Consider the following 19,240-nt stretch of genomic DNA (forward strand, 5'->3'; position numbering starts at 1 on the left):
GGCAAGCTTTGTAAGCTTGCTAAACCTCAGTTTTTGTTTAGTTTATTATCAGTAAAATTAAAATGTGGGAGAGTGGACCAGTAAAGGTTGGCCAATGGGTGCAAAGTTATAGTCAGAGAGAAAGAGTAAGTTGTGCTGTTCTATTACACTGTAGGGTGATTATAGCAAATAACAATGAAGTGTATAGTTCAAGATGGCTAGAAAAGAAAATTTTGAATGCTGTCACCAGAAAGAAATGATAAATGTTTAATGTAATGTATATGGTAATTACTCCAATTTGATCATTATGCTACATATATATGCATTGAAAACCCGCATTATACCCTAGAAATATGTAAAATTATTATCTGTCAATTATAATTTTTTAAAAAAATAAATAAAAGATGCTTTAAAAATAAATAAAGTAACATGGCTGATTTTGTGGTGAGAATTAAAGATGACCTCAATTGGAAAAGTTCTAAGTCAATCTCTGGTACACAGTAGCTACAAATGTTGTAACCATTTTTATAATTATTTCAATATGAAAGACACTACGGGCAATAGATACCACATCACATTAATCAGTCATATGCAAGGGATTGAAATGTCTTCGATATCATAAACATAACAAATCTTACTGGAGATTCCTCCCTTCTTTATGTATTCCTTTATTTCTCAAACTGAAGATGGCATGGTGGAAATCACCATTCAACGCTATTTAAACATATTACACCGTGAGTTAAAAAACAGTATATACACCTCCCCCTATTTCCATACCCATCTAAAAAAAAAAATCAAATTCTAGGTCTAGTGATTGCAAAATAACTGAAAAATGTATTGTTATCGCATACTACACTTGAAATTTGAATTTGATTTTGTGCTTCTGTCATGTTTGGATTGGTAGGGGCTAGAGAGAAGGGAGAAGGAAAAGGAAAGAGGAGGTGTGTAAACCAGAATGGCTCTGAATAAGCATTTAAACTTAAAGGTAATAAAAATGCACTGGGCTTCAGTCAAAGCCTCACTGCTTCCTTAGATGACAGAAATTAGGTCAGTTGACCAAGATTTCAGATTTGGCTTTTGCTGGCCACTGCTGCATTGAGATCTTGGGTAACCAAGGCAGAACTGGGCTTCTAAACAGGTCCTGGCTGATAATTTATAGGTTAAGCTGAGCATCTTCAAGTACAGACACATTTCAGGCCTCTAGAGTGCACCCACGTAAACCAGCTTCCTCCCTTCCCCATCCAGAGAGAGATGTCTGAGACCTGATGAGAGGAGGCCTCTATTTCAACAAGAAAGTAGTGAGAAGTTAAAGGTGAAAATATTCTATATGGCCACCTTTAAAATAAGGCCTGTTTCAGAAACAGTGTTTACCAAGCAAAGCAAAGGTCTGATAGGAAATGGAACCACCAGTCTGGGACATGTGTTAACCCGGTATTGTTACTGCTATTATAACAAGAGCCTCCACCACCACAACTCCTGGCAATACTCAGCCGAGAAGTAGCCCAGGTTCTCTGCAAGCATGCAGGCCACAAGTTCCCAACCTGGCCACACAGACAAATCATCTGGGGAGCTTGAAAGAAATATCAATGCCTAAAAATCATCTCTTGATTTTCTGGTTTAAGTGGTATAGGATAGGTTGCAGACATCGGTTTTTTGGAGTTTTTTGGTTGCTGCTTTTAAAATTTCCTAGTGATTCCAACATGCAGTCAGAATTGAGAACCAAAATCCAGTTTAAAACCATTGCATATAGCACAGGAACGCAAGGCTCAAAGATTTGCCATGAGTGACTTGCCTAACATAAAATGTGCTAGATTCGTTCTTCAATCAAATTGCCTTTCTCTCATTGTCCAATATTTTTGTGATATTTCAGGGAAATCTTTTTATTTTAGACTGAATTATGAAGCTTCTCGTCCCACCTCACCCTACACACACACTGTTTGGGGAACTGAAACTCTATAAGGCTAAGATGGAGGAGGGAACTGAAAGGTGAAACTAACTTTAAATAGGAACGAAACTGACAAGAGTCAGCTCAAAGGCCAAAAGAGGAGAAATGAAGCAAATGAAAACACTCCACCTCACTGAGAAAAGCCAGTTAGACCCGGAAAGTTCTTTCAGTTTAGATAATTTAAGGTTTCAGGGAGGGATTATGCTTTACATGTTGAATGTATCCCCTTCGCAGGAAAGCTTCGCAGACACCACAATTCTTGGGGGCAACTGCAGAGCCATAAAGGTCTGCTGATTGAAAACATACCTCCTGATACAAAACAGGAAGACAGTGCTCACGGCTCATGGACCACTATGGGTAAAATCGAGAGGCTGCCACCATCCCATGCCCCTGTAAAAGCACACCTAACCCCCACAGCAGCACATTTTGATAACTGAAATATTGTCCCCTTGCCACATCACAAAAAAACTGACTCACCAATTATGAACTAAGGGAAGAAAAATGATGGTTCTCCAATTTGGAAGAACCCACATTTAGATTTTCTGATGGAGAAAGGTGTTATTTAGAGAGAATAATTTTGAAAAGAGTTTGGGTGTAGACCATGGGCCAGCATCACACACATACAGCATCTGTGGTGGGCCCTGCAGGCGTCCCAGGGACACATGGGGGACTTTTCTGTCAGTGGGCAATGGAAGAAATGCTCCTTAATCTAAGTTGGTATTTTCTGATGTGGAAAACAGCTGGGAATCCAGGTCCATCATTTCTCATAAGACCATCCTAATGATCAAACCAGGAAAGAAAAAGAGGCAGTCAGGAGAACTAGACTGTCAAGGACATGCAATTCTTCACTGATGTGATTTATGAAATCAGCAGCAAGATCTTTTTAAAAATCTTTCAGGCCCAGCTTGGTGGTTCACGCCTGTAATCCCAGCACTTTGGGAGGCTGAGGCAGGCAGATCACGAGGTCAGGAGATCGAGACCATCCTGGCTAACACAGTGAAACCCCCTCTCTACTAAAAATACAAAAAATTAGCCAGGCGTGGTGGTGGGCGCCTGTAGTCTTAGCTGCTCAGGAGGCTGAGGCAGGAGAGTAGCATCAACCTGGCAGGAGGAGCTTGCAGTAAGCCAAGATCGTGCCACTGCACTCCAGCCTGGGCAATAGAGCGAGACTCCATCCCAAAAAAAAAAAAAAAAAAAAAATCTTTCAGCTCTGTGACTTCTGGCATCTCAAGATTTAGGTCCTGAGATCTATTCTCAGCTGTTTTATTTGTTCCAAGGAAAGTGCCAATTAGTAAAGAGAACGATCTAAGAACAGAATTATTTGATCAACCTTCTTAACTTGGCTAAAGTTCAGGAGTGTGTGCTCTCGGTCCGAGCTCTGTGGTGTCCTGACATCAGCGGCTGCCTCAGTAGTCTATGCCCGGACTAACCTCTCCCTGCATTGGTGGCAAAATAAGAGCTGGACTCTACATGGGTAATAGATGGGAGGGATGGAAGCTGGGATTTTTCCCTGTTCTCTCTCCTGATAGAGTCCTCCACCCCTCCTCAACCTTAGTACTCTCTGAGACAATGCATAACAGACTCATCAGCAACCAGAAATGGAATGGTGAGAAACACATCTCTCTAACAAACATAAATGATGTGCCTGGGATGTCTTGGGACTTAGACTTTCCTCATTATCCTCTGACATATTTTGAATTGTGATAGGTTTAGCAACAAATTAATGTTACCTGATCTACACCACACTGTGTTATTTATGCATTGCTTCCTATAATACTTTCAAACAGAGTTCTTAAGAGTCTGGACTCAGGAGTCAGGATTAAATCTCAGTGGTGTGAAATTGAGACAAGTCGTTTAATCTCTCTAAATCTCCAATTTCATTATCTGCTAAATATTTCCCTCAGATTTGTTAGGAAGATTAAATAAGATAGTACAGATGAAGCACACAGTAGAGAGGCACATAGTAAGTGTTGAGTAAATGTTCACTATTGCTATTGCTACTAACATAATGTTCTTCAGATCTCACAATAATGCAATCCAGTTAACTGTAGTGGAGGCTGGCAGGGGATACAGAGCACTCAAATTCAGACATATATATGTGTATGTGTGTGTTCTTGCATCCTTGGCTATAGGTGGCTAATGTGGATGGATCCTGTCTAGTGAGCTGGCATTAGCAGTGAGGCAGGATCTACACAATGCCATGCTTGCTATTCGGGGTAGAGCTATATATGGACCACACAGATAGTTGGTAAGCCACTAATGGAGACTAAGAGTATTTAATTCAGATCATACATTTTTCATTGACAAAAATGATCAGGGAGACTGATCTTGGCCTTTAAGCCAAACTCAGGGCATAGGGAGAGGGGCCACTGAAGGGATTTTGGAAATAATCTCCAACCTTCCCCACTGCCCTAAATCACCTGATGCTGTTAACAATATCACAGGGGCTCATCCTAACAACTGTATCTTATCTTGGATGGCTCAGGAGTCAGATGCGTGAACTAAATTTTAGAGCCATTCTCCCCCACAAAAAAAAAAAAAAGAATTTAAAATGCTAAATCTGCCTTTTGTCAAATAAATTTAGAGTATCCATCTGCAGGGCACCAAAATGCCACATTTGTGAACCAGTAATGTCATTTTGAAAAATCAAGAAATCCACAAAACTGTTCCCTGGTGCTCTCCTAAGCATGTCCTCACCCCAGAGACAGCATGCCATTTATTCTCCTCACATAGAGAGGAGCCAAGTTCCAATTCACAGAGCAGCCCAGGAGAGCAAGCTCTCCTCCTGGGAAGCACTGAGAATGCTGAATTTTAAGGACAGAGGTTTATATGGAAAAAAGATACTGCATCATTAAGGAGGTTAATGAGCTTAGCGAGGCAGATGCCCTGAATGCTGAGGAGGGGAGGGAAGAGAAGGGAAAGGGTTGGTTTGAGAGACACGCCCAGGGAATTGCTCCCATTCTTCAATGTCTGGGGTGGTCAGGAGGCGCCCTCCTAATGGTGGTCATGACAGCAGAAGGACAAGCGCTCCCCATGGACCCTGGAGCCTGGTTTTGGCTGGACAGCAACCTGCCCTTTGCATCCGGCCCTGGGCTCTCTGAGTGAAGGATGCTCTTGTCAGCACTGTGATCCCAGAAGGCTCTGTGAGAAACCAACTAGTTCAGTGTTTCTCAAAAGGGGTGCCAGGGAAAATGTGTCCCACTTGAAAGTGTTCCATGATCAAATAAAGTTTGGGAAAAACTGCATAGCACTTCTCACTATGGAGAGTCACAAGGCACATTAGCAACATTAGCATGTGGAAGGCTCTGAGAAATGCTTTATAAAGAAAATTGTTTAACTTTGTTTTTCCTTTTTCATTTTTTGCTTTTTTTGAGATGGAGTCTCGCTCTGCCACCCAGACTGGAGTACAATGGCATGATTTCAGCTCACTGCAACCTCCGCCTCCTGGGTTCAAGCGATTCCGCCTCCTCAGCCTCCCAAGTAGCTGGGACTACAGGCTTGTGCCACCATGGCCAGCTAAGTTTTTTTTGTATTTTTAGTAGAGATGGGGTTTCACTGTGTTAGCCAAGATGGTCTTGATCTCCTGACCTCCTGATCCACCCACCTAGGGCTCCCTAAGTGCTGGGTACAGGCGTGAGCCATCGTGCCGGGCCAACTTTGTTGTTTAATTGGAGAAAAGGTATACAAATTTTATTAACATGTACGCAGAAGAACCACAGAGTGATTACCCTGTTTAACTTTTTTTTAACTAAGCTGTATTGGTTAGGATCTTCCAGAGAGACAGGACAAACGGGATATATATAAAATGGAACTTATTAAGGGGGAATTGGCTCACACGATTACAAAAACAAAGTCCCAGGCAAGATTGTCTGCAAGCTGGAAAACCAGAGGAGCCAGAAGCATGTCTCCCAGGAAACTAGTAGTGTGGCTCCCAAAGAGGCCAGTAGTATGGCTCACTCAGTCCAAGTCCAAAAGCCTCAGAACCAGAGAAGCTTAACAGTGTGTCCCCTAGTCTGAAGCCTAAGGCCTGGGAACGCTCAGGAGGCTGCTGTTTAAGTTCCAGAGTCCAAAAGCCTACGAACCTGGAGTTTGATGTCCAAGGGCAGGAGGAAGAAAAAAGAAGAAAGTCGCCCCACTGTGAAGAGAGAAAGCAAGAGGGAGCTGAGAATCCCTCTTCCTCCTCCTACTTTGCCCTAGCCCACTCCCAGCTGATTGGATGATGCCTCACATTTACAGTGAGTCTTCCTCTCAGTCCACGGACTCATGTCTCAATATCCTCTAGAAACACCCTCAGACATGCCCAGAAACCATGTTTCACCAGCCTTCTGGGCATCCCTCAATCCAATCAAGTTGACACCTAATATTAACCATCACACAAGCATTTGTAAAACTTTTTTAATCACTGAATTTCCTCCCTTCTCATTTTTTATTCTAACAACATTTCATTTTGGAAAACATTTTCTGAAAAGCTGTTTTGTCCAAAATCCTTCATTTTACAACCTGTGAAAAGGGTCTGAAGTTTTAGTAACCTACAAAGGGTCAGACACAAGTTAGTAGTTCATATTTTTCAGTGAGTTAAGGGCATAAGATAGTTTGGAGAGAGATTCCAGAAATTTGGTAAAGATGTCAGGACAGAATAATGATCAGCAGATCAATACTAACCTATTGATTATTCTCTCCCAAGAGCACTAGGCTGAAGGAATGTCTTTGATCCACTATGCTGGGGCTTTGGGTGTACTAAATTCCACACTCATTCCTGAGAGAGGATTTTAAGTTTAAACAGAAATTCGGCATCAAGCCCAGCAACAGATTCATGAAGCTGAGATGCAAGTCCAGTAGAGAGAGAGCCAAAGAGAACCAGAGTGACAAGGTTCACATTGGTGTGGTTGACGGAGTCTAAATAATTTATTAAGTAGCTTAGATAAATTCTTGAGATGAAGCTCCATTCTCTTGACTGGGTATTTTTTTTTTTTTTTTTTTGAGACGGAGTCTCGCTCTGTCGCCCAGGCTGGAGTGTAGTGGCCGGATCTCAGCTCACTGCAAGCTCCGCCTCCTGGGTTCGGGCCATTCTCCTGTCTCAGCCTCCTGAGTAGCTGGGACTACAGGCGCCCGCCACCTTGCCCGGCTAGTTTTTTGTATTTTTTAGTAGAGACGGGGTTTCACCGTGTTAGCCAGGATGGTCTCGATATCCTGACCTAGTGATCCACCCGTCTCGGCCTCCCAAAGTGCTGGGATTACAGGCTTGAGCCACCGCGCCCCGGCCTTGACTGGGTATTTATATGGTCTCATGTGTTACTATGAATGTGTGGTACTTATTTTAAGAGGCCAAGACCACAGACATAAAGGGACTTCTCTATAAGAATGCTCCTGACTTTTACACTTAACCCTGGCCTATTCTATGATTTCATCTAAGACTTTTAAAAAAAATTCAGCTCCACTGATGATACAAAATAGAAACAACCAAAATGATGGACAAAATACATCAAATTTGAAATAATCTCCACATTCTGGGATGCCAACCCAAAATCAACTTAGCATTAATAAAACTACTGAGGCTTAAGTTCTCATAAACACAACCTAAGGAGACTAGGACCCTACATAAAGTACCCTACAGAAGTCTCACTGTGTTCTACATCTAGAAGAATAGATTCTATTTTATTCATATTTAAAGTATATTTAAATACGACATGCATAAAGAGAGTAGCTCTCACTTAAGAAGGGTTACTAGGAATAACCTGCAGAGTGACTGGGAAACAGTTAAGATAGAGAGGCCTAAGGCACTGCATTCAAGTCATTTTCAAATACTGGGGAAGCTGTCTCATGGGACAGAGGATAAAACTGGTTTGTGGGGTTTTTAAGAAACTGAACAGAGGCGATCTATGGTGAATGCAAGGAGAGAGTATTACAGTGCAATATTAGAAATAACTCTGCATGAGTTTGAGCTGTCCACAAATGGTAGGTAGCCAGATGTCAAGCTACCTTTGAACAGCCAGCTCTAACCAGACTTTGCCAGAGTTAGGTGAGATGGCTTCCACTATGCCCCAAGAGTTATGCCATCCGTCTTCACCTTGTATCTTTCAGATACCTGACTTCCTTCCCATTCATGACTATGATTCAGTCTTTTTCCTTCCTCCCTCACCCCGCTGTCACTGATCCACCACACACCACTTTTAGTGTTCCACTATTCTTTCTCTAGACCCTGGACTTGACTTCCACCCATGTCAATATCCTGTACCTCCAACATGAAGCTCATGCGCACCTAAAGCATTTCTGTCTGGGTCATTCATGGTCACAGCAGGCATGGGATAGGGTGGCCAATGCCCATATGGCGGGAACTTGAGAAATGAATTTTCTTGGGTGTGGTAGACTGAAGCCATGGCCTAGAAAGGCTCCATAATGGTGTATTTCTATTATTTGTTTAGGTAGCACTAGTTCTAATACACAAGTCTGTCAAAGGTTAGGCAAAGTCATTTCTATGACATTAAGTAACCCAGGCTCTGTCTCTGTTTCCTATGCTTAGGACACCTCAGGGTCAGGCTCCTTAAAATGATGTTTCCCACAGATGAAGGAGTATTCTCACACCAGCCTCCTAGGATCTATCCAGATTATCATTCTGGGGTTCTACGATTCATTGCACAAAATTCCCATTCTTCTGTGATGAACCCATGGTGGGTTCAAATTGGTCCCAACACAGGGCAGCCTCAGTGGATTAGAGGCTCTGGCAGGAAACTGATCTATAATCTCTTTAGTACCTTATCCTTCTCAGTAGGGTTTTGGAAATAATCTACAAGCAAAGTGACTTCTTGATCCTTCAGAGAAGAACAGTAGAGAGAATGCAGTGACGTAACATTAAAAAAACCCATAACTGTCCCAGCTTTCCGTAGCTTTGAAAAAGTTACTAACCCTCTCTAAGCCTTGGTTTCCTCATCTGTAGATTTGAGAAGTTGGAATCAGTAGTAATTTCTAATTTTTCTGGGTCACAGACCATCTTGAGAATTTGAAGAATGTTGTAGGTTCTTCCAAGAAAATACTTAAATGCACATACACACAAAATTGGGCATCCAATTCCAGAAAGTTAGAGGAGAACCTGAAGGCCACTTATGACTATTGACAATGATCTTGGAACCTGGGTCAAAGGCTTCATGGACCTGTCAGTTATAACTCTCTATGCTGCCTCCACTTCTCCATCTTATTTACTACAAACCTTCTTTGTAAATGTGAGATTTTATTAAGTATTTTTCTGTTTTTGAGCCCCCAGTCAGTTACACAAGAATTCTCATCACACCGCATGTCCCTTAAAGTAACATATAAAATATATAAAATTTGTCCAGTATACTCATTTCTTTAGATGACATAGAGACAGCAACTGATAATCACTCAAGTCCACTGCTAGAGTGCAAAAATATGCTGCACATTTCCCTACCAACTAAAGATTTCAATACCCACCAGCACTTCATTTAGGTCATTCCCCAAGAGCTGCCACTTTCCTCGAAGCGTTCCTGTTGCTTGGCTATGTCTCTAACCGTGACATATACACTTTCTACCTCAAGAACCACAGACAGCTATCTAGGTTCTCTGTTCATGAAGAAGATAGTCTGGGGCTCATCCCAGCACTGACCACCAATCAATGTAATGATTAATCATTCAAGAACCACTGGGGTCCTGTAGTGTCTCACACTATAATTGGTAAATCAGCTGGACTGGGAGGGTAATTCATTGAATACATAAAAATCAAATATACAAACATGGATTGTTCTTTCATTTCTTCCATATTTTTTCCCCCTGTATTTAAATGTTGCATCCTGCTTCTATGGACTTCATTGTGTTCTTCCAGAATCCATATGTTGAAATCCATATGTTGAAAGGAGATGGTTCCTTTGGGAGGTAGTCAAGGTGAGATGGGTAATAAAGGTTAGTGAAGCCTTCAGAGAAAGAATTAGTGGCTTTATAAGTCAAGGAAGAGAGAGTCTCCACCATGTGAGGACACAATGAGAAGGCAGCTGCCTGTAAACCAGGAGGAGAGCCCTCACCAAGAAGTGAATTGGCCAGCACCTTGATCTTGGACTTCCTAGCTACCAGAACTGTGAAAAATGTATGTCTATTTTTTAAGCTGCCCAGTCTATGCTATATTGTTATAGCAGCCTGAGAAGACTAATATGCCTGCCTAGTTTCCAAATGTATTGAAGTTAACTTTATTAAGGATTTACTAAGAAAAAGAAAACTGTTTACACTTTGAGAAATATAAAAAAGCATAGTTCCTCCTTTCAAGTTTCTGGCATTGTAACTAAAGAGAGAAGATATAAATGAAATTTCAAGAAACAAAATGACAAATAAAGGATAAATCAAATAACTACAAAACCTGCAAATAACTATAAATAGTAATAAAAATAGAAACCATAAGTTCCATATGATTCATTGACAAATAGTGGTAGAAAAAGAGAAAGGGGCATGGAAAGCAAAGAATGGACGCGAATCAAATTAGGAACTCCTTGCCCTTGCTGATCTGATAACCTCTCTCATCTACTTTCTTGCCTTCCAGCTCTCTACTCTCTCGCTCAAACTCTCTCAAACTCTTGTCACTAGGTAAGCTGCGAAGGTCTTCCAGTTAAAGAGTGTGAGTTTGTGAACTGTTCTCCTAGACGAGCAGTGGCTAGCTGTGAGGAACAGAAGGATGAGGCTGATGTGGAAAGCATGTTTAACTCTCCCTTACCTTCCTGCTTCTTTCTCCTCCCATGCCTACCCTTTTCACTGTCTACACTTTGTAAAAGCAAACAAACAAACAAACAACTTTGCTTTGCCATATTCTGCAGGAGATAGGTAAGTGCTAAATATAAGTCCATACCTCTCCCTGATCCCCAAATACCAAGCTCACCCTTGTGCACTTATGTTTGCCCATACTGCTTCCACTCCATCAGCCTCATCATTACCACAGCTCCCACCATCCTCAAGGCCCAGCACAAATGTCACTTGCCCCAAAAAGCCATGTCCTACTCAACTGGCCCACAGTGGTCTCCTATCTTTTTATATTTATAACACAGACTGTCAGTACCCTACACACTTTGCATCCTGCCTAGTTTTGTTCTTAAAATCTTTCATAACTTTATATTTTTTAGGACCTAGGTAAGCTTATTGAGAGCAGGGGTCATGCCTTCCCTTCCCTTATATTCTCTACAAAGCAGAACTCTGAAAGATCAATGAAACTGAGATAGGAAACCCGGAAGAAGTCCAGTGGTGTCTGGCATGATTAAACACCAACTCAGGTGGCCATATCCCTTCAAAACATCGAACGGATGACTGCCATACTTGGACCCTAAAACATCTCACAGGTTTGTCCAATGATTTAAGTTCCAGGACCCAAATCCAATTTAAATTGGTTCCCAATTGTTATGGACTGAATGTTTGTGTCTCCCCAAAATTCACGTTAACACCCTAACCCCCAGTGTGAAGGTATTAGGAGGTGGGGTCTTTGGGAGGTAACTGGGTATAGACGAGGTCAGGAGGGTAGAGCCCTCATAACAGGATTAGCGTTTTTATAAGAAAATGAAGAAACAGCAGAGCTTCCCCTCTGTGCCATGTGAGGCTACAGCTAGAAGGCAGTCATCCACAAACCAGAAAGAGGGTCCTCACCAGGAACTGAATCTATCTACTCCACCTTTAATGTAGACTTCCCAACCTCCAGAACTGTGGGAAACACATGTCTGTTGTTAAAGCCAGCCAGTCTATGATATTTTGTTACAGCAGCCCAAGTTGACTAATACACCAGTATTTTACTTCTCCTATGAATAAATCAGTTTCTCAGAAATCCTCTTTGGCAGTTAAGCCCAGAGCTAGACATTTCCCATCACACCTCCCTCCTGCCTTCCTACTTGAAATCTTTCCTGTTCTTTAAGACCTAACTGAATCTTGCATCATTTATGAGTCCTTCATTTTCTATCCCACCCTGCTCCCACCCAGGCATCCTTCTTCATTGTGAGCTCAAAGCAACAACTGTCAGTACCACTCATTGGATACTTCACCATGCATTGGCATATCAGAGAAGTCAGAAAACAAAAAGTGAATCAACACATATGGCTGTAACAACTCTGGATAATAAACTTGTATTTTTATTTACCTTTTCTATTACTACCATATCCCATTGATTATAGGATGCACAATTTTTTACTTCTAACTTATTTGAAATCGGCTTGTAGTTTATGACATCTTAGATTCGGTGAGAGATGGTATTTTAATTTTCATATGTATGTCTGTATGCAACAAACTGCAAGCTCTTTTAGAAAAGGACCCACATGTTGCAGATCAATTTTCTCTCACTTGCCTAGCAAAGATGCTGTGCACAGTATCAGTCCTTCATACTTTCTTGCTAAAAGAAGAAATTGCTTCCCTGGAATCCAGTGAAAAGCTCCATCTCCCAGAGTCTGGGTTTCCTAATTGTTGCTTTTCTCCTGAAAAAGAATGACAAGGCAGAAAGCAGCCAGAGACTTGAGTGTGTCCAGTGATGAGGGAGCTTCCTCCTTGGTCCCTTCTCTCCTACAATATTCTAGAATTTTACAATTGGAGACACACTCTGGTTCCACTGTAATTTTTCTCTCTGAAGGCCAGAGTATCACTTGCATCTCTGCACCTCACTTTCTCTTTTATAAAATGGGTCCAATTATTAACTACCCAGCGAGGGGTAATGAATGTAACAGAACTAAGGATGATATCTCGTAAGTGCTGCAGAGGAGGTCATAAGTATGATTATGCATCTGCCTTGGGAGAGTGTTGCTTTGAATAATGGAAAGGGGGAAGAAGGCTTGGAGATCCTAAGTTGCTGCTCTTTGTAGACACTGTGCACTAACACCTCCCCTTAAGCTTGCCCCTCTCATAACGACCACAGAAATCACTCTGCTGACAAGCAGGCAAGCTTCTGTGGTCATGGAGATTATGACAGAATAGAAGTGATGGAGACAGCCAGCAGAGCGTTCTGCAGCAGCCCCTGGGAGCCTTTTGCTTACCACCTCTCTTCACCTGTCTGTGAGTCGACTTGTGTGTCCTGCCACATCCCCACAAAGAATGTGCAAATATGTCTTGCTGCATGATCCATCCTGCATTTTCCAATAAATAACAGACACAATCTAAGTTGCCAAAAGCCGCTTATCTGAGACTGATCTTTATGTCTGGATCTGAGGTCCAGAAATACCAAGGCAATGAGACAGAAGCTAAGTGGACACTATTCCTTTTCCCTGCATTGCTCCTGGGATGTGCATGCACAAGCATGCACATGGTGCCTGCACACGCACAACTCTCTTTCCAAGGGGCATCTCAAGCAGTCTTGGATTGAGTTCATGATATCAACTGACCCACTGCAAAAGCATGACCTCTTGAGCTACTTGAGGTTTGACCACAATCAGGAATCATCCTGAAGTTTTGTTAGGAAAAGCGGTGAAACTGAAGTTGATAAAACTATCATGTTCTGCTCTTCCCCATGCTTGTGTGCTCTCCTCTTCCTCCTCTGGAAAAGTAAACAAATGTTCTTGTTTGCTCTCCTTATTTTCTTTGCCTCTCTAGGCCTACCTGTCTAAACATTTCTTCCTAATTAAATAGGAAACAGAGAGATCATCTTTTATGCCAACTCTGAGAAATGTATTTGCAACCCTTCTTCTTGTTAGGGCATGAGAATCCTTGAGAGCAGTGAAATGGTTCCTTCCTTCCTTCCTTCCTTCCTTCCTTCCTTCCTTCCTTCCATCCATCCATCCTTCCTTCCTTTCTTCTATCTTTCCCTTCCCCGTTTCTTCCTCTAGTGGGAGGGGAGCAGGAGGAGTGACACTCAATGGAGGTGGTGTTTCAGGATGCTTCCTTCTCCAGAGTCCTATACTCCAGTGCATTCAGGATACTGTCAGCCTCCCCACCCAACTCAGCCTCCCAAGGCAGAAGCAAAGATCCATGTAGCATCTTTACAAATGCAACCCAATCTATGCTCTCTGCCAGGGAGGTTGACTCTACACAAGAATCAGACCTAGGAGTGCAGTCTAGGGATAGCTGGTCTCCTAGATATCAACTTGTGACCTAATAAATTTGTGAGAGACCAAAAACTCAATCACACTTGAAGATCTGTGATGCTTATTAACATTAAAGGCTTTGAGACATCCTACTGCAAAGACATCTGTTTAGCTTTGTTAAACCAGTTGTTTCCCAATGTTTCTTGCTCGGAGAATGTTTTTGGCCTCTAACACCTCTTAACATTCTGAGTAACTGAGTTACACAGACTGCATATTGTAAAACACTGACTTTCATATTTCTCATGGGAAATGTAGGAAACAGAGGGAGGCATCAGTATACTTAATCTCATACATGCACAGCAATGTGGAGCAGTGCTTAAAAAGTAGAGCAAGCTCTGGACTGGGAGGCCAGGATGTCTGGGTCAAAGCTCCTCCCTGCCATTCTTGAGTTGTGTGGCTTGGGCCAGCACCTCTCCTTTCTAGAGTTATTTTCACTCTTAATAAAAGGAGAATTTTTATTTTCTTCTGAGGATTTCTAATGCTCTTTTCGGTTCCCTTTTCCTGGGACGCTGAATGACTCTAGTACTTACTTCCTGGAGCAGGTCCCAGAAGTGTGAGCCTATAGTCGTTCTAAATATAAACTTTAAAAAGCTCATGAGATTGTCAACCCACATGAAGGAGAACCAAGAGCAAAACCCCTGGGGGCCATGAAGGTATCCCTGAAAGGATACATGGGGAAGAAGCAGGACCTTGGAGACCTGGTCATCACCTGTAGAAGCCTCAGAGTAGATCTGATTGATGCTGGGGTCACCAGGAACCTGGGCAGCTCCACCCACATGCAGCTTCCCTAAGCACCTGCAGCACAGCATTAAACAGCAGCCAAGGCTGGGACTGGCATGTGACTAACTGTTGGGCCAAGGTCTGTCTCTGGCCATCAGATACTATATAAAAACATGAGGCTGGTTCAATATAACTTAGATGCCATATGCATCCATACCACGCCCTACTGTTCCTCACCTTTACCAGAAGACAATGTTTACACACTCAGAAACAATATGCAGAATCCTCTCCAATCACATGTGCATGTAGCTTTCCTATCGTCCTCACAGCCACACCAGACCACAGACTCCATCTTGGCACAGACCCCACCTGCTTGTTCCTTCCTGTGTCCCGTGTATGATATTAATTGCCACTCCCTTAATATGTGAGGAATAAATGATTATTTCTAAACTGATAGTTCCTGATTGTTAAGAGTCAGAATATACATTAATCCATAAGTTCATCAAGCATCTATTAAATGCCTTGCATGTTCTGAGCACTAAGCTAAACATTATGGGGGAATAAAGAGATAATTCCAACTCAGACCCCACTCCCCAAATATCACATTTGATAACTCCTGTGTGGACTTGATTATGTTAAAAACATATCTTCCTACTTTTCTTACCACCTCCCCCTTTAAAAATCTGTCCTTTTTCCTGAATTCCCCATTTTGGAACATGGTCTGAAGGCAACCACTCACTAGATCACCTAAAAAACACAATAATAATCATCATGATTATTTATCACCATCATTTATTGAGTGCTTATTATGTGCCAGGCTAGCAACGCTATGACCATTATATTATTATGTGTCCTATTTTACCTAAATGTGGGCATCGTTACAGATCCGCTCCTTTCTCTCCAACTCCTTACATCCAATGATTCTCGAAGGCAGTCCCACTACATCAATGTCTTCCCTTTCCACCTCTGTCATCTCTCCTATGCCACCCCATATTTTAATCACTATTCTTGCTTGAACTATTACAGCTACCTTCTAAATGGTTATCTGCCTGAATGACAACATAGACACCCTCAAGACATTCCAACAGAAATGAGAGAGTGGCAGAGTAACCCCCCTACCCTGCATATTTGACCACATCTCCCTGCCCCGATTCAAGCTCTCTCTTCACTCCTGGGTGCATGTGTGCCTTCTAGATCAAGGAAGGGTGCCAGAGATGGGATGGTCACCACTACACTGGACACTCAAGTTCCATGGAATAACTTCGCTCACTCCGCCTCCTACCAACTACCTTGAACATCAAAACAATCCTGCACCACATCCTCCAGGAGCCTTCCCTGAAGGCCCCTTCTCCCTCCAAGGCTTTCTCCTGGCTCCCTCCTTTGATGCTCACTTAGCACTTCCAAGGCTCCATGGCCCTAGTCTCCTTTTTGACCGCACACTTTGAGATCCTCAGGACAAGGCAGAGTCTGAACCCTGCCTCCCCAGTGCCTGGCAAGGTTGAGCACAACCTTGTTTCCTGTTGTGGCTTTTTCACTGAATAATGCTTTACAAAATTGTTAGAGTAATAGGACACTCTCTTTTCTATTTTTGTCATAGCTTTGAAATCCTGTAATATTTCAAGAAATACAGGCATGCCTTCCTTTTATCAAAAATAATGCTCTTATTTTTTTCTGGTGAAGAAACTGGGTCTTTGAGACATCAAGTGACTGACCCAAGGTCACACAATGACTCAAGGACAGAACTGAGGCTGCGATCTTGGTCATCAGCCCCTAGCCCAGTAGGGTTTTTCCACCTGCTCCCTACCTCAGCTCAGGGCCCTCTATTAAAAAGAAACACACCAAAAGAATATATATATATGTGTGTGTATGTGTGTGTGTATATACATACGTAGGTGTACATACACAAGTATATAGTATGAATATACACGAATGATTATGAATCTACCTTAAGCATTTAAAGAAAGGGGTGGGGGCTCTGAGAGCTTCACAAGGAGAAGAGATTCTACCCAAAAGGGGGCCGGGCAGGGCGTCGCAGCAGCCGCAGCACAACAGACAGCTGGTGTTTGGGTGGTAGTAAATCACGCTGAAATGAGCCTCTTCCGTGGGCTCAATGAGGCCCCCACAACAAAGGGAGGCCCAGCTTGCAGCCGGACAGCCTGCCCGCCAGCCCCAGACGCGCATAACAGCTTCATTCAGGAGCCCCACGTCCACACAAAGGCCCCGAAATCAATCCGACATCCCGCCACCCTGGACAATGCCCTGAATCTTCTCAGAATCGAAGCCTCAAATGAGGGGACAGCATTCAGGGGAGATCAAACCGCCGGCCTGCCACTGAAAGCAAGCACGAAGAAAGCATTTTTTTTTTTTTTTTTAAGAGGAGGGTTGGACGATGCAGGCAACTCTCCCTGCGCTCCGGGCGCGCGTGGTGGCTGTGCTTCGGCTCCCACAGCCAGGGCCACACTCATGCAAAGACTGCGTTTGGCCCGGCTTCCAGCAGTCGTCGCGCCAGGCGCTGCTGCGAGAGACTGGGTGCGCGACATTCGCCAGCCAGGGCCACCGTGCAGCTTGGCCTTGGGGCTTTGTGCAGCAGTGCCCCGTGTGAACTGCCACCGCCGGCATTTCCCACTGGCTCTTGGGCGCGTACAGTAGGGCGCACACACATGCAAATGCCTCGCAGGAGGCAGCGGCTTAGGGTGTTGACAGTGGCAGCCCCCACGCACGCAGGCCAGGGAGCCCCTGTTCCCAGGCAGGGCCCCTCAGGGTACTCATCTGCCCCATTCTGCTGCCTAATCCGGTTATCAGCTGCAGAACAACGGGTTGCCTGGTGGAGCTGGGGAGGCCCCTGCAGGGAAGCGGGGAGCAGGCGTGCAGCTCCAGCAGATGAGCCTGGATTGTAGTCTCCTTTCCTAAGGTAATTGTTAAGGCTTCTGGTCTCTTCCAGTCCCCAGAGACCCAGGAGCCTGAGATTCAACTCTGCACTGGGTCACAGCTTTTCCTGGATGTCAGAAATCCACCAGCTCTCTGAGAGTGGGGGTTCGCCAGCAATGGCAGAGTGGAAATGTTCAGGGGTGTAGCAGGCAGTATTTCGTTAATCTGTGGGAATGGCACACCAGTGAGACCAAGGCATGTGCCATTATATGTGGCCAGAATATCTCTAGAAACTGGTCCAGCTAATGTAGCCTTAAATTTGACATTCTTGGCAGTCACCATGAAGGTTAAATACATTTTGGTTGAAAACAAAAGGCTTCTGCTAGAGGGTCATTCAGTGACATTTTATACTCATTTCTCCGAGATCCTGCCTGCACTTTTCCAAGTATGCAAAGGGAGCAGACAATGGCAGCAGGGTGAGGTGTGGCTATGTGGGCAGCTGCCCATGGGTAGAGCAGAATAAAATTGAAACAAAAGGTGCATCAAACCAAGCGAGACAACTAGTACAAAAAAAGAGCTAGGTTAAATGGGGGCTAGTCTTGCCTTGATCCTTTATTTTAGCCACAGAGCTATTTTCTTTTTCCTCTCTCTCTCCTAGAATTGATCCAACAGACAGCCATATCCCATCCTGTATAAGAAACTCTGCCCATGCCCACTGCCCCCGGCAGACCCTTCTCCCAAAGCCAGATCCTTAGGCAATATGGAGTTGGTACAAGTGAGGTCTGCTGTAGGTTGGGGGTTGGGGGGGTGCTGTACCTTTGAAATTCAAAAAGGGCACTTTCTGCTTTTGATTCAGTTCATTCTCAACTGCTTACTGACCAACAATAGTAAATTGAATCCAATTTCCCCCTTGGAAGGGTCAGTTGTTGTTGTTGTTTTTCTTTTTTTTTTTTTTTTTTTTCTTACCCTTCCCCTTTCCATTTTCTGCTTTTGTAGCTCACCTCCTCCAATCTACTTCCCTACAGGAGCCGAAATTAAACAAGCTCCCCATATGCCATGCCTCACTTGTTGTCTGTTCCCCTCACCACCATCTGGCCTATTTGCTCAGCCAAAAAGAGAAAGAGAGAGAGAGAGAAAGAGCAAAAAGAGGGAGGGGGAAGGGAAGGCAGGGAAGCAGGGCTAGGAGAGGGAAGAGGGGAGAGAGAGAAAGGGAGGAAGGAGGAGAATAAGAAAAGGAGGGAGGAAAGGAGGCGGGCAGGAAGGGAAGGAGGAAGGGAGAGAGACAGAAAGGAGTAAGGGGACAGGGGGAGACAGAGAGAGAGAGAGAGACAGAGAGAGAGAGAGAGAGAGAAGGAAGGAGGGAGAGCCAGACACAATGAGGAGGCAGGGGTGATGATGCAGCCTCTCCCATCTGCTCCTTGGCCAGAGTCCCGGATGGAGCAGTAATGGAGAGCAACAGAACCAGTGATAATTAACCCAAACACAGACCTGTTTATTTAACCTGTTCAGATAGATCAACTCGGAGGCAGAGCTCTAGCAGAGGGCCCTGGGACATACTTAGGGAGACACCCTGGAGGTTGCTAAGGACACAGAGGCAGGCTGGCCCTCCCAACAGACATCCTGGGGCTAATGTGTACTTGGTGAGCAGGAAAAAAAGAGGAGAAAGAACACTTTCTGAAAGAAGTCAGCA

At 43.7% G+C, this 19,240-nt stretch overlaps 1 protein-coding gene across 6 annotated transcripts in view; it reads right to left on the bottom strand.

The window, feature by feature from the left end:
• LOC105499475 (SET binding protein 1) overlaps positions 1-19,240 on the bottom strand; it is a 383,331-nt gene that overhangs the window by 301,154 nt on the left and 62,937 nt on the right. Inside the window, exon 2 of one of the 6 annotated variants that reach the window (XM_071085441.1) lies at positions 1-19,240. This exon is cut by the window's left edge and continues 40,325 nt beyond it; it is cut by the window's right edge and continues 18,084 nt beyond it. The exons of the other annotated variants lie outside the window; for them this stretch is intronic. The gene's annotated coding sequence lies outside the window, so the exon portion shown is untranslated. 6 annotated transcript variants of the gene reach the window in all.

Source organism: Macaca nemestrina, chromosome 19 (assembly GCF_043159975.1).
Source record: "Macaca nemestrina isolate mMacNem1 chromosome 19, mMacNem.hap1, whole genome shotgun sequence".
Classification (NCBI taxonomy): Eukaryota; Metazoa; Chordata; class Mammalia; order Primates; family Cercopithecidae; genus Macaca; species Macaca nemestrina.